Consider the following 13,397-nt stretch of genomic DNA (forward strand, 5'->3'; position numbering starts at 1 on the left):
AACTCATAGCTATTTTGGAAAAGACAAAAATGATATGAAATCTTATCTTTCGACCTGGGGCGACCTCGTGTTAAATCTGCTAGTCTATGGATATGCGTTCCGCAGCTGAAACCGCTTAAAATGTACAGCTGAACTTAGTTGACCTGGAAACAGCCTTTTATATACATTATTATTCTCAGAGGTGAAATTAAACTGATTTCTCTTTCAATGTAAACCTTGACGAGTTGTGCTCGTAATTGAGATAGTTTAAACGAGGCTTGAGTGAAATACACCCAAGTGAGAATTAATTGCCGTATTAATCATTGGCAATCAATTAAAATTAATGAGCTTTACAAAAATAGCCTGAAATTTTAATTTGTTCCATGACCGAGCGGAACTACCACAATTTATCATTTCATCGGCTACAGAATGGGAGTAAACCTTGTTCACGACTTGTTCATAACTAGATCAAGATCACAAGATCTGTTATTGTCCTCTCTATAACACAGTATGAGGAATATCTTTGTGACCTCGTTCAAGGCTTTACGTTCGCTCCTGTTTAGAGTTTGAAATATTTCTGCCGGCAACTCGCATTAGACACTGCGCACTCTACCCTTAGAAATACGTCTTAAATTGCAATTTCCTTTGAAGAACGAATTGATGAGTGTCCATAAGGCTGTTCCGTTCATTACTACAATCTCGTTCAAAAACAAAGCAAAGCTATCTCCGTACAAGGCATGAAGGCTCATGGAGGAGTGGAAGGTGAAAGCTTCCAGTGTCCGTAACGTCGGCACTAAGTGGGTAGAGCAGTTGGCTCTGTGTCGAACTCATTTTTTGTATAGGCTTAGTGAACTTCACGCCCATGTGACTCCAGAAGTGGAAATTCATTTAAAATTATTTCGTCTTACTGACGGGGAATCGAAACAACATCCTTCCGGCTGTCACCAGAACGCTTTTACGGCCTTGATTAAGTAGCTGCTGTAATCCTCGTTCAGCTTGAGACAATTTTCCCTTATAATTTATGGTTTTCATAATAATAAATCATAAAGCATGAAGCAGATATTATATGTTTACTATATGTCGTTAGTATGCAACACGGAATACATTAATACCAGTGTACTGCGATACCAACACGACGTGCAGAATAAATCTGTAAGTGATGTATCCTGGTTTGTGTAACATCTCAAGCATTCCACGTATAATTTACCATTGTCTATGTTTTGTCAAGATTTACTGGCAAACTATTGTAATATTCACTTGTTGTTTGGTGAATGTGTGTAAATGGCAACAGAAGTGCAGTGCTGTTTTCCTTTAACAAGGCACGTGTCACCTTCATGTAACCGAATGTTATCTGTTTGAAATGTGGCCTGACATTTGACTTTCAACCCACTTAGACCCAGAACGACATTGAATTAATGGGCACTCGTAACGACTTGCTGTCGTAAGTATTTACTGTACCTTTTACGAAAACAGTTTTGATGGCACTGCCGGCTTGGTCGTCGTCTGACAAGATTGCACTCACCCTGTTCGACTAAATAGAAACGTGATTAATTGTAAATCACAATATTTTACCATTTCTGCTTTGTCAATTCATCCATGCTAAATAGATAGTCTGCCTTGTAAACTCAGACGTACATAATGACTCCGTCGTTTGGCTGTGTATTAACAGATGTATAAATTCCAATGTCTCTTACGTGATCCCTTGTGACAAGAACTGAGACCATTTCACGTAGCATGTAGTGCCCACTTTCGGCCGGATGACGGTGGCGATGCAGCGTGTCATTGGCTCAACAGCACGCCGGAAGTTTTGGGAAGACGTGCCGGTCGATGACCATTGTACAGCCTCCCATAATGCATGGAGATTGGTAGGAAGAGAGTCCAGGGTGAGCACATTCCTCTAGATAGCATCAAGTTGTTTTCAGTAGTATTGAGGCCGGATTACCGTGGGGGCTAGGCAAGCGTCCTCCTGTCCGTTGAGTGTTCATCGAACGAATTGGCCATAGTTCGGGAGCGATGGGCCTGTAGGTTACTGGAGGCGAACGATGGAAGGGCATGATCTGACAGTAGGTTCCTTTATCGTTCGCGCCGAAGAGGGGTGTTGGTAGTTATAATAAGGGTGGGCCACATTTCTTCCCATGTAAACAAACAGTCCCTATATGAAGATCCTACCACCACCACCACTGGTTTGTACTCTAACCTGCTGGGAAGAGGACTCCTTCACTTCAATTGCCTTGTGTCGCATCCGTACCTTGTCATCGTCTTGTACCAACTGGTTCCATGTCCGGCTCCATGGCTAAATGGTTAGCGTGCTGGCCTTTGGTCACAGGGGTCCCGGGTTCGATTCCCGGCAGGGTCGGGAATTTTAACCATCATTGGTTAATTTTCCAGGCACGGGGGGCTGGGTGTATGTGTTGTCTTCATCATCATTTCGTCCTCATCACGACGCGCAGGTCGCCTACGGTAGTCAAATCAAAAGACCTGCACCTGGCGAGCCGAACCCGTCCTGGGATCTCCCGGCACTAAAAGCTATATGGCATTTTATTTCAACTGGTTCCGTGACTCATCTGTCCAGGAGACCCTTTACCATGCTTCAAGTGTCCACACTTGGTGGTTCTGTGTGGTATGGTTGCTGACACTTCGTTGTTCTCCAGCGTTGAATTCGCGAGTGATCTGATATACTGCGGCCCATCTATCTCCTATTACCATCCGAGCAAGACGATGGTAATCCCTGTCAAGAACACATTCCACACCGCGGTATTTGACCCTGGTGGCGGCAGTTTTGCCTAAATCCGCGAACTCATAGTACAGTCTTGACACGTGCGACGTGGGAAAACCTGTACGAGCACGACTTCGGAGATCGAATGGCCCAAACTTATGGCACCGAAAATCTGGCTGCGATCAAATGCGCTGAGACGTCATTTCTTACCCATCATGTACTCAGTTGATACTCGTACGGCCAGTACGAGGCCTGACGACATCGTAGTCGCATTCCACGCCGTACTGTTACATTCTCAGGGCAGACCACAGCATCATTTCGCGAAAATGCTAGCCAATTCAATTGCTCTTCAGTGTAATTTGTAAATCTGAAGCCATCTCTTTTCATTTTCGACTCAGTTATCTGTTAGGGTCTTCAGTCTGCCGGAAGTAACACTAAGTAATTTATTTATAAACTATCTGAAAAAGAAAACAGGTGGTAACAGTACTATACTCGAAAACGAAACAACTTAATTAAAATAGAATGACATGTTTCGTTCCTGGTCATCATCAGATTCAATCAAAATCACACTCAAATATTTAGAACTGTATAAACATTTATATTTATTTCTGTTTAAATACTTAGGAACGTTAAATCTGGAACTTATATTAATGGAATCCTATTTTTCTCCACTCTATAGTAGAATGTGATGTGTTGAAAGACCGTAGCTCTGTCATTGGCGCGAGTCCAGCTGGCTAGCCAGTCCGTTGACCTACCGCTACCTTCTCCCCTTATGTTAATTATTGGTGTTGTTGTTTTTGTTATAACGTAAAAGTAAGTGTTGATTTGGATGTATGTTCATCATCCATATCCGTAGAAATTAAGTATATTATATTCGAAGTGCGTTTCATATAAGGTTAAGGACAACCAAACTAAGCATAAGAAACATCATATCTAAGCTGTCAGGCATCACATGGGGATCTACAGGGACAACTTTACGTACTTCTGCGCTAGGTCTGGTGGATGCAGCAGCTTAATACTGCTCGTCCTTTCGGCTGAATGGCACCCACACCAAGAAAATTAACACCGTTTTGAATCTGACAATGCGGTTTATCAGCGGGGTCATAAAAACAACCCCATTGCACAGGCTTCCAGTCCTTAGCGAAATCCTTCCTCCAGGACTGAGCCGCATGAACAATGTTATGCGAGAAGCAAATAAGACTAAAGACATCCATAGAATCGCATCAAAACTATTGAGATCCAGACACCCTCCTCTGCTACTGGCTCTAAAACTGATGAAAGAAAATTACTCTGGACTGCGAACCTGAAATGAAGAATGCACTGCTAAGACCCTCCCCCCCTGAATCTACGCAGACCCGCTCGGATTTCATCTTCCGCGGAATGCATGGGCGCTCTAAACAGAGTACGCACTGGCCCGAAAGAAGTGGCTCTGCGATGGATTCTTGGGGCCTTCGACCTTCTTCAAGATGTGACTGTGTTGAAGAATTCCACACATTGCGACACATCACCTTTTCCGGAATTGTCTACGACCTTCTGACAGCGTCAACAACGTTTATTCACTGACTGCAACAACTAGACATCGTAGTTTAGTTCACGTTTTTCACTTGCTAATTTCTGTACTGATATTTTGCATCATTTCTGGTTGTTTCTATTTTCTGTATTGCACATCTCTCTCTCCCTCTCCATTTCTACTTTGTGTTTCATCTTTAATTTTGTGTACTTTTTTGCTAATTATTCTTCGTGTTTTTCACCATGTTCTTTCTTTCTCAGTGTGTGCGCGGCTTAACTTGTACCATGAGATACCCCCCAAAACCCCATGGCACTACAGCTCTTTAAGGGCATTGGCCTACCAAGCGACCGCTGCTCAGCCCGTATGCCTGCAGATTACGAGGTGTCGTTTGCTCAGCACGACGAATCCTCTCGGCCGTTATTCTTGGCTTTCTAGACTGGGGCTGCTATCTCACCGTCAGTTAGCTCCTCAATTATAATCACGTAGGCTGAGTGGACCTCGAACCAGCCCTCAGGTCTAGGTAAAAGTCCCTGACCTGGCTGGGAAACGAACTCGGGGCCTCCGGGGAAGAGGCAGGCACGCCTCCCCTACACCACGGGGCCGGCATACCATAAGATGAATAACTTTATCAAGAATACCTGGTGATTCTTATTGAATTGTTCAAGTTGAAGTGCCAACATTAATTTAAGGAGAAATTTATTTGATGTATGAAAAATAAACTGGATTAGTAGACATTCGCCATAACCTCAATAAATGAGGTATTATCCGTAGCGCAATAAATGGTATAATTTTCTTATAAGGATGACCACTTCAACTCCTCCACCCCTAATATTAATATTTCTCCACTCTTACCTGCCCTTGTTGTCGATAAATAGCATCTATTTGTCCCTCACCGAACACCAGATGTTTAGTTAAACCTTCCCATAATATCACTGTACACTCATAACACTCCTGCTCTGCTATTGTTTACCTTCCAGTGTTTGTGTGCAGGTAACTGTTAGAATGAATTCTGTTTGTATGAATAATTCTTTCGTAAATATTTAAAGAAAGAAACTGAACAGAAATGTCTCCAAATTCTTAACTATGAATTGTAACAAAATGGACCATACTGCGAATATAGAAGTAAATTTCCGGGATTGTAAGGCGTATCAATATTGGTTTTCTAGCTCCTAACCTTTCACCGGAGTCTATGCCCGGCATTTTCGAGGGTTTGCTCGCTCCAGTCCTCGAACTTATGAGGTATATGGTAATATTCTCGAGATACTCTATCCGTATCGTGCCTCTCCCCATTCTCCATGCCTTCATATCTCGCCTCTGGAAATGATTAAATTTGCCATGGAATGCAAAATTATTGTATATTCAACGTTTAGCACATATAGTTGAATAGTTCGTCAGTCCGTTCAAAGAAATCATAATATGTATTTAGATTAAAGCAGTGGTTCTCAAACTGTCGTACACATACCCTTAGGAGTACGCCTAAGACGTTCAGTGGGGTACCCGAGCAGCCTTCAGGGAAAAAATGAGGACAAATTGAAATATTGTAGTAAATAAGAAGAAAGTTAAATATGTATATCTGTAGTTACGCTTCGCTTGAAAATTTAACCTGGACTACGACACATCAGAAAATTGAAATTTTAAGGGCTCGTAATGTCTGAATTCCCGAATTAAGATCGAAAATTTTTCATCCTGATTGATTAATTTGATATGGAGGCTAAAATATAGCGTTTTGTGAAATGTCCATGCGATCAGGGTATTCTGTGTTACGTTATCATATCATCATTGTATAATACTTGATACAGACAAAGACTCTCTCATTTCTTGTGATGTAATTTGGAAATGTATTTAGTTTCACAATCTCGTTTTATTTACGGTGTGTAATGAAATTAATGGCGTAAATTCAAACAAAATGCCATAATAATTAGCCAGGTACTCATATTTTGAAACCTATAATTTAAGGATTTCTTTCGTGGGGGTGCCTTTTAGCTATGAGTGAGTGATACAATCTTAGATAGTTCGAGGACCTCTGGTGGGCAGTGAGATAGTCCGCTCCTTGAGCTAACGGCAGGAGCACGGGGAGAGCCGTGAGCAGCTCACATCTTATAGTATGTACTGTAAATCCTGGATGGCGAAATGCGGAGTCAAGGCACAAGCAAAGCCACAGCAGTATACCTGACTGAATACATTACATTTACGCAATACAACCATGGAGTTCGTTTGTCGTTCATTGTTTATGCTGTATTCCTACACATTCCCCTACAGTATTTCTATAAGAACAGATAGTAGTTAAAGGAGTATGCACGAGTGCCCTTTTGTCCCGTCGGGGATGAGTGAGATGTCTTGATGAGCGGATGCCCTTCCTGACGCCAACCACAGCTGAGGAGCTAATGAAGAATGTAGTGAATAAAATTAGGTAAGGAGGTAGAAGGTATCGGCTATAGCCTATGAATTGGAACTCTCTGGAAGTGAAAATGGGAAAGCACAGAGAACCATTCTCAGGATAGCTGGCGGTGCGGTTCGAACCCACGTAACTCCTTAATGCAGAGCTGGTAAGATTTTGGTAATAACCTTGAAAGGCTAGGTCAAGCAGCAGGGAATCCTTTCTGGACAGTGATAAAGAATCTTAGGAAGGGAGGGAAAAAGGAAATGAATACTGTTTTGAGTAATTCAGGTGAACTCATAATAGATCCCAGGGAATCACTGGAGAGGTGGAAGGAATATTTTGAACATCTTCTCAACGTGAAAGGAAATCTTCCTGGTGGTGTTGCGAACAGCGAAGCTCATGGGGAGGAGGAAAATGATGTTGGTGAAATTATGCTTGAGGAAGTGGAAAGGATGGTAAATAAACTCCATTGTCATAAAGCAGCAGGAATAGATGAAATTAGCCCTGAAATGGTGAAGTATAGTGGGAAGGCAGGGATGAAATGGCTTCATAGAGTAGTAAGATTAGCATGGAGTGTTGGTAAGGTACCTTCAGATTGTACAAAAGCAGTAATTGCACCAATTTATAAGCAAGGGAACGGGAAGGATGGCAACAACTTTCGAGGTACCGGAAGAAGTATTCACTAGCATCTTGGAAGGGAGGATGCGATCAGTCGTTGAGAGGAAGTAGGATGAAAACCAGTGTGGTTTCAGACCACATAGGGGCTGTCAGGATCAGATTTTCAGTACGCGCCAGGTAATTGAAAAATGCTACGAGAGGAATAGGCAGTTGTGTTTATGTTTCGTAGATCTAGAGAAAGCATATGATAGGGTACTGAGGGAAAAGGTGTTCGCCACACTGGGGGACTATGGAAGTAAAGGTAGATTATCAAAATCAATGAAAGGCATTTATGTTGACAATTGGGCTTCAGTGGGAATTGATGGTAGAATGAGTTCTTGGTTCAGGATACTTACAGGAGTTAGACAAGGCTGTAATCTTTCACCTTTGCTGTTCGTAGTTTACATGGATCATCTGCTGAAAGGTATAAAATGGCAGGGAAGGATTCAGTTAGGTGGAAATGTAGTAAGCAGTCTGGCCTATGCTGACGACTTGGTCTTAATGGCAGATTGTGCCAAAAGCCTGGAACTTGAAAATAGGTGCAATGAGTACGGTATGAAAATTACCCTTTCGAAGACTAAATTGATGTCAGTAGGTAAGAAATTCAACAGAATTGAATGTGAGATTTTTGATACAAAGCTAGAACAGGTTGATCATATTTCAAGTATTTAGGTTGTGTGTTCTCCCAAGATGGTAATATAGTAAGTGAGGTTGAATCAAGGTGTAGTAAAGCTAATGCAGTGAGCCCGCAGTTGCGATCAGCAGTTTCTGTAAGAAGAAAGTCAGCTCCGAGACGAAACTATCGTTACATCGGTCTGTTTTCAGACCAACATTGCTTTACGGGAGCGAAAGCTGGGTGGACTCAATATATCTTATACATAAGTTAGAAGTAACGGACATGAAATTAGCGAGAATGATTGCTGGTACAAACAGGTGGGAACAATGGCAGGAGGGTACTCGGAATTAGGAGATAAGAGCTAATTTTTAATGAACTCGATGGATGAAGCTGTACGCATAAACCGGCTTCGGTAGTGGGTCTTGTGAGGCGAATGGAGGAGGATAGATTACCTAGGAGAATAATGGACTCTGTTATGGAGGGTAAGGGAAGTAGAGGGAGACCAAGGCGACGATGTTTAGACTCGGTTTCTAACGATTTAAAGATAAGAGGAATAGGACTAAATGAGGCCACATCATTAGTTGCAAATAGAGGATTGTTGCGACGTTTAGTAAATTCACAGAGGCTTGCAGACTGAACGTTGAAAGGCGTAACGGTCTATAATGATAATGTATGTATGTAATATTTGTGTTAAGTTATGGTAAAGTAATGCATTGTGCTAGCAGTTGCTAGGGCTTATATCCGGCTCCCCCTTTTACCTGATATTATCAGCCAAATTTCTGTTGTAAGCGGAGTGAAGCTCATAGCGATATGCCTCTTCAGAAGAGGGAGATCCCTTCCTAAATAATATTCCAATTTCTGAATAGTAATCGACACCACGTCCTTATGGGTGAATCAAGCATACTTTTACAAATTCGAATACACACTGCCCCTCTCCTTCTATCCTCATAAACGAATGTTATGATGGGCCCACTATCCTCGTTAGAGATCAGAAAGCCTTTGGTAACAGCAGGTGATAATGTTAGCTGAGTAGCGGAACCTGTTTCTCCTCACCGCACCAATAAGCTGCGTTCTTTTGTCTCATTCATCAATAGTGTTGATGCTGCAGCGTACTCACGTTTGCATGTCTACTCCACGTGGAATGAACGTTGCAACATTTTAGAGATATCGCGGAGCATATAGCGGAATTCGTAACAGCTGCTGCTTGCGGTCAATCGTCTCCATTTAGATATCTGGTTAACGACCTCATGATCGCACGAGCGTATAAGGAAAGTAGCAGCAAGATATTCATCGGAACCTTGTATGCTTGGGGACAAAACACGACGTCCTCGCCTCACACCACTAATCCGGAGTGGCAGCCCGGTGTCTATTAGCGGCTTATAGAATTTACTACGTTTACTGGTAGTCGGAGTTGCCAAATCGTCTACTGCACTCGACACGAAGAAATGGTAAGGACTGAAGAGAGTGATTTGACAACCTCTCCACACCAAACAAGGAACTCCTAGAACTCGTTAACTCAGCAGGGTTCAGGGTGTGATTGACAGCTGGCTTCCAGCTCGCTTCCAGGAACTGAAGCCGTCATGTTTTGTCCCGAAGTACAGGTGAAGTGCACCTTGATAGTGAATGAGTGTAAATAGCACTTATTCTATCCAATAGCACTATTGATTTACGAACAAAACACTCAGTAGAAGAATATAAAGTATAAAAATGTATTTATCTTAGCACTGATTGTGGACTTATTTTTCTTTAATCTTGTCAAGTTAGATTCGTGGCCTCGTACATTTCCAGGTAGATAGTGTTCAACGTGCTTTGGACATTCCTAAGAGAGCGCAGAGCGTGGTGGATGGTATTCCAATTAGTGATCGCACAATTACCGGGATAGTAGCGTCTTGGCGCGTCGTTGGTTTGGCCGCACTGGGTTGACTGTACAACCGGCAGGGGGGTGGGGAAGTTATTTACGGTTCCGCGAAATCCGATAGCCATTGGAATCTCGTTTACCTCATTACACCTTCATTAATTACCTGGAAACAAATAAACTGATGACTGTTCACGAGATGACTCAGTTTCGTGTACGTAAATTCTCAACTCCAGCAACCAGTATCAGGATTTCTGCTCGAGTCTGAATGCCATAAAATGTTTAATCTGCAGTATAATAATAATAATAATAATAATAATAATAATAATAATAATAATAATAATAATAATAATAATAATAATAATAATAATAATAATAATAATAATTTTATTTAGACATTTGCTGTCCAGGATTTGTTTGCTAGTTGTTTTACGTCGCACCGACACAGATAGGTCTTACAGCGACGATGGGACAGGAAAGGGGTAGGAGTGGGAAGGAAGCGGCCGTGGCCTTAATTAAGGCACAGCCCCAGCATTTACCTGGTGTGAAAATGGGAAACCACGGAAAACCATTTTCAGCGCTGCCGACAGTGGGGTTCGAACTTACTATCTCCCGATGTCCAGGTTTGGCTTCTGCTCAGGACTCTCGAGGGATCCCACTTGCGCCACCTGAAGGCCAGTGTCCTGGAGCGTGAGTTGGTCGGGGATACAACTGGGGAGGAGGACCAGTGCATCTCGCTGTGGCCTCACCTACTACGCTGAATAGGAGCCTTGGGGTGGGGGTGGGGGAGATTGGTAGGGATAGGCAAGGGAGAGCGACGGAAGCGGTCCTGGCCTGAAGATAGGTACCAACCTGGCAATTGCCTGGGGAAGAGGTGGGAAACCACGGAAAACCACTTCGAGGATGGCTGAGGTGGGAATCGAACCCCCATTGTACTCAGCTGACCTCCCGAGGCTGAGTGGATGGACCCCGTTCTGGTCGCCGTACCACTTTTCAAATCTCGTGGCAGAGCCGGGAATCGAACCCGGGGCTCCGGGGGTGGCAGCTAATCACACTAAGCACTACACGCGGGCATAATAATAATAATAATAATAATAATAATAATAATAATAATAATAATAATAATAATAATAATAATCTGTGGTAAAAAATGCTTCCTGAAAAGGGATTCTTTAAAGAGCTAGTACCGAGCGAGTTCACTTTACGATTCTAGGCGTGTAGCGTCAGCCTGTACTCGGGAGATGGCGGGTTCGACCACCGTCGGTAGTCCTGAAAATGTCTATTGATTTTGATTCTACCTAATGTCCTTCTTTACCTTCAAGGAACCGTTAATTTCATTTAACTTCCTCATTAACTATTTAACGTGTTCATTCAATCATCATTACAATGGATATCCACTGGAACTAGTTCCAGCTATAATTTGTATGCTTAGTGGAACATAATGATTTAAATCGATCGCCCTATTTGTAACGTGCGTGCATGTTTAGATGTTTAGCTGAGTAGGTCGAATGAACGAAATATACAAAACAATATTTCTGCAAAATGTAGTTGCACGCCCGTTTCCATTTGAGACCGTCCACAGGAACTAACACTGCAAATGCGTTTATTTCTTCGCGTAGAGCAAAAAAATGTCAGCTTGTCAGCAAAATGGTCTATTGTACATGCAGTGTACCACACTTATTAATTGATAAACTGAGGATACTAGTGAGATAAATTAGTTGCCGCGTATTTAGATGATGATATAATCTCAAATTAGACTGCAACCTGAAGTACATATTGGTTGAAAGTAATTTGATTTCACAGAGTACATATTTGTATGCATTATTGTGGGGTGAGATGATTCGTTGCAAATCTGTCCGGGGAGTGTGAAAACGTGATTTTGAGGTCGAAGTATTTATTTCACAGGATTTATTATTCTTTTTAAAAAACAATTTTTCCTTACATTACAACTGACACAGATAGGTCTTATGGTGACAATGGGATAGGAAAGGGCCAGGAGTGGGAAGGGAGTGGCCGTTGTCTTAAGTATGGTACAGCCTGGTGTGAAAATGGCAAATCTCGGAAAACAAATATTTAAACAAATTAAACAAATATTTAAACAAATCACCAAACAAGGGGATAATCATGAGTGGAAATTGATACCCATTTTCCTTCCTAGTATGATTTCTTTTGGAATGAGAGATTTTGTCATATTCCTTCAGACCAGCTTCAGATTCGTGTCGGAGACGGGAATCGAACCCAGGCCAGCCGGGAGGGAAGCCACCAGGATAACCTCTAAACCACGTACGGGACGCAATAGCCTTCTTTCACCTGAGCGGTGGCCATTCGAATACAAGCCGTTGCTGTCGTTGAGGTCTTCACCAGAACCACGTTAGTCGTCACTTTTCAGGGTTCCTGTAGGGCCTTCACAGGTACCGTAGCGGTCATGGGGCACACACAGTCCCCACTGTACATCACTCCTACAGGCAATCCCCTACTTCATGCCGTTGCCCACTTCCCACGACGACCGGGCGAGTTGGCCGTGCGCGTAGAGGCGCGCGGCTGTGAGCTTGCATCCGGGAGATAGTAGGTTCGAATCCCACTATCGGCAGCCCTGAAAATGGTTTTCCGTGGTTTCCCATTTTCACACCAGGCAAATGCTGGGGCTGTACCTTAATTAAGGCCACGGCCGCTTCCTTCCAACTCCTAGGCCTTTCCTATCCCATCGTCGCCATAAGACCTATCTGTGTCGGCGCGACGTAAAGCCCCTAGCAAAAAAAAAAAACAAAAAACAAAAAAAAAAAACTTTCCACGACGTGGACGAGGGGCTGGCCTTGTGGGAGGCTACAATTACAGAACTGACTCTAAAATATCCAGCTTTCAAGATGGTCACCATCGAAGCCGGTTCTGTCCCAAATTCAAATCTTTGAACTGTACCTCCCGAAATTTTCTCTCGGTACACAAGTGTATTTGCACGGCAGAGGAGGTCAGTGTGTTTGTAAAGTATAAATAGATGTGTAGACTACTAACTTGAAGATTAAATTATGTAGTATCGTAAGGTATTGCTTAAACCCATTTCAGTCAGGGACTTTACTTATATTTGTGTTGTCTGTGTGTTTCAGGTGGGTGCAAGCAGCATGCAGAGGGTGCAGTCGTAAGTGGCTCCATTTCTTCGTTCTAAAGACGAAACTGTATGAATATGAATTGTGTGCCTAATTTTTGCTGTGGATATCTTATTCGTTTTTAAATTTTAATGCCATAATTTTTGCAACGTTATCGTCCGAATGTAGTTTTTCCATTTGCCAAGGAATATTCCATCAAATCGTTACAAGGGAAACAGTTTGGGTTAGACCTAACAATGAAACTTGGGTCAGTAATCAACTACCATAACCCTAATTCTAAGGTTAAGAATCATTCTGACGTAAAATCAACACTAACGTCATAGGCTAATCTTGATGCTGATTTTGATCACATCTGTTTTAACTGGTGCGTCATACACATTACTTTCTTGTATATAAATCCTGACCATGGTCAGCTCATAACAGCGATGCGCATTTATGAAGAATTTATTTAGTCCTTTTTTTGCCTTCTTAAATTTTTTTACTTTACTTCCTATACTTTTGCTTAATTATTTTGTCATTTCCAACAAACCGTTACACTCAATTCATGTTTTTAAGTAATTTTTATTTTTCTGCGTTATTATAT

The 13,397-nt window shown here is 42.3% G+C and overlaps 1 protein-coding gene across 2 annotated transcripts in view; it reads left to right on the forward strand.

Moving 5' to 3' along the window:
* The window catches only part of LOC136864933 (uncharacterized), a 749,634-nt gene that overhangs the window by 517,616 nt on the left and 218,621 nt on the right, over positions 1 to 13,397 (forward strand). The window contains exon 2 of one of the 2 annotated variants that reach the window (XM_067142341.2): positions 12,815 to 12,846. The exons of the other annotated variant lie outside the window; for it this stretch is intronic. The gene's annotated coding sequence lies outside the window, so the exon portion shown is untranslated. The remainder of the gene's footprint in view (positions 1 to 12,814; positions 12,847 to 13,397) is intronic. 2 annotated transcript variants of the gene reach the window in all.

This window comes from Anabrus simplex, chromosome 2, assembly GCF_040414725.1.
Source record: "Anabrus simplex isolate iqAnaSimp1 chromosome 2, ASM4041472v1, whole genome shotgun sequence".
Taxonomy (NCBI): Eukaryota; Metazoa; Arthropoda; class Insecta; order Orthoptera; family Tettigoniidae; genus Anabrus; species Anabrus simplex.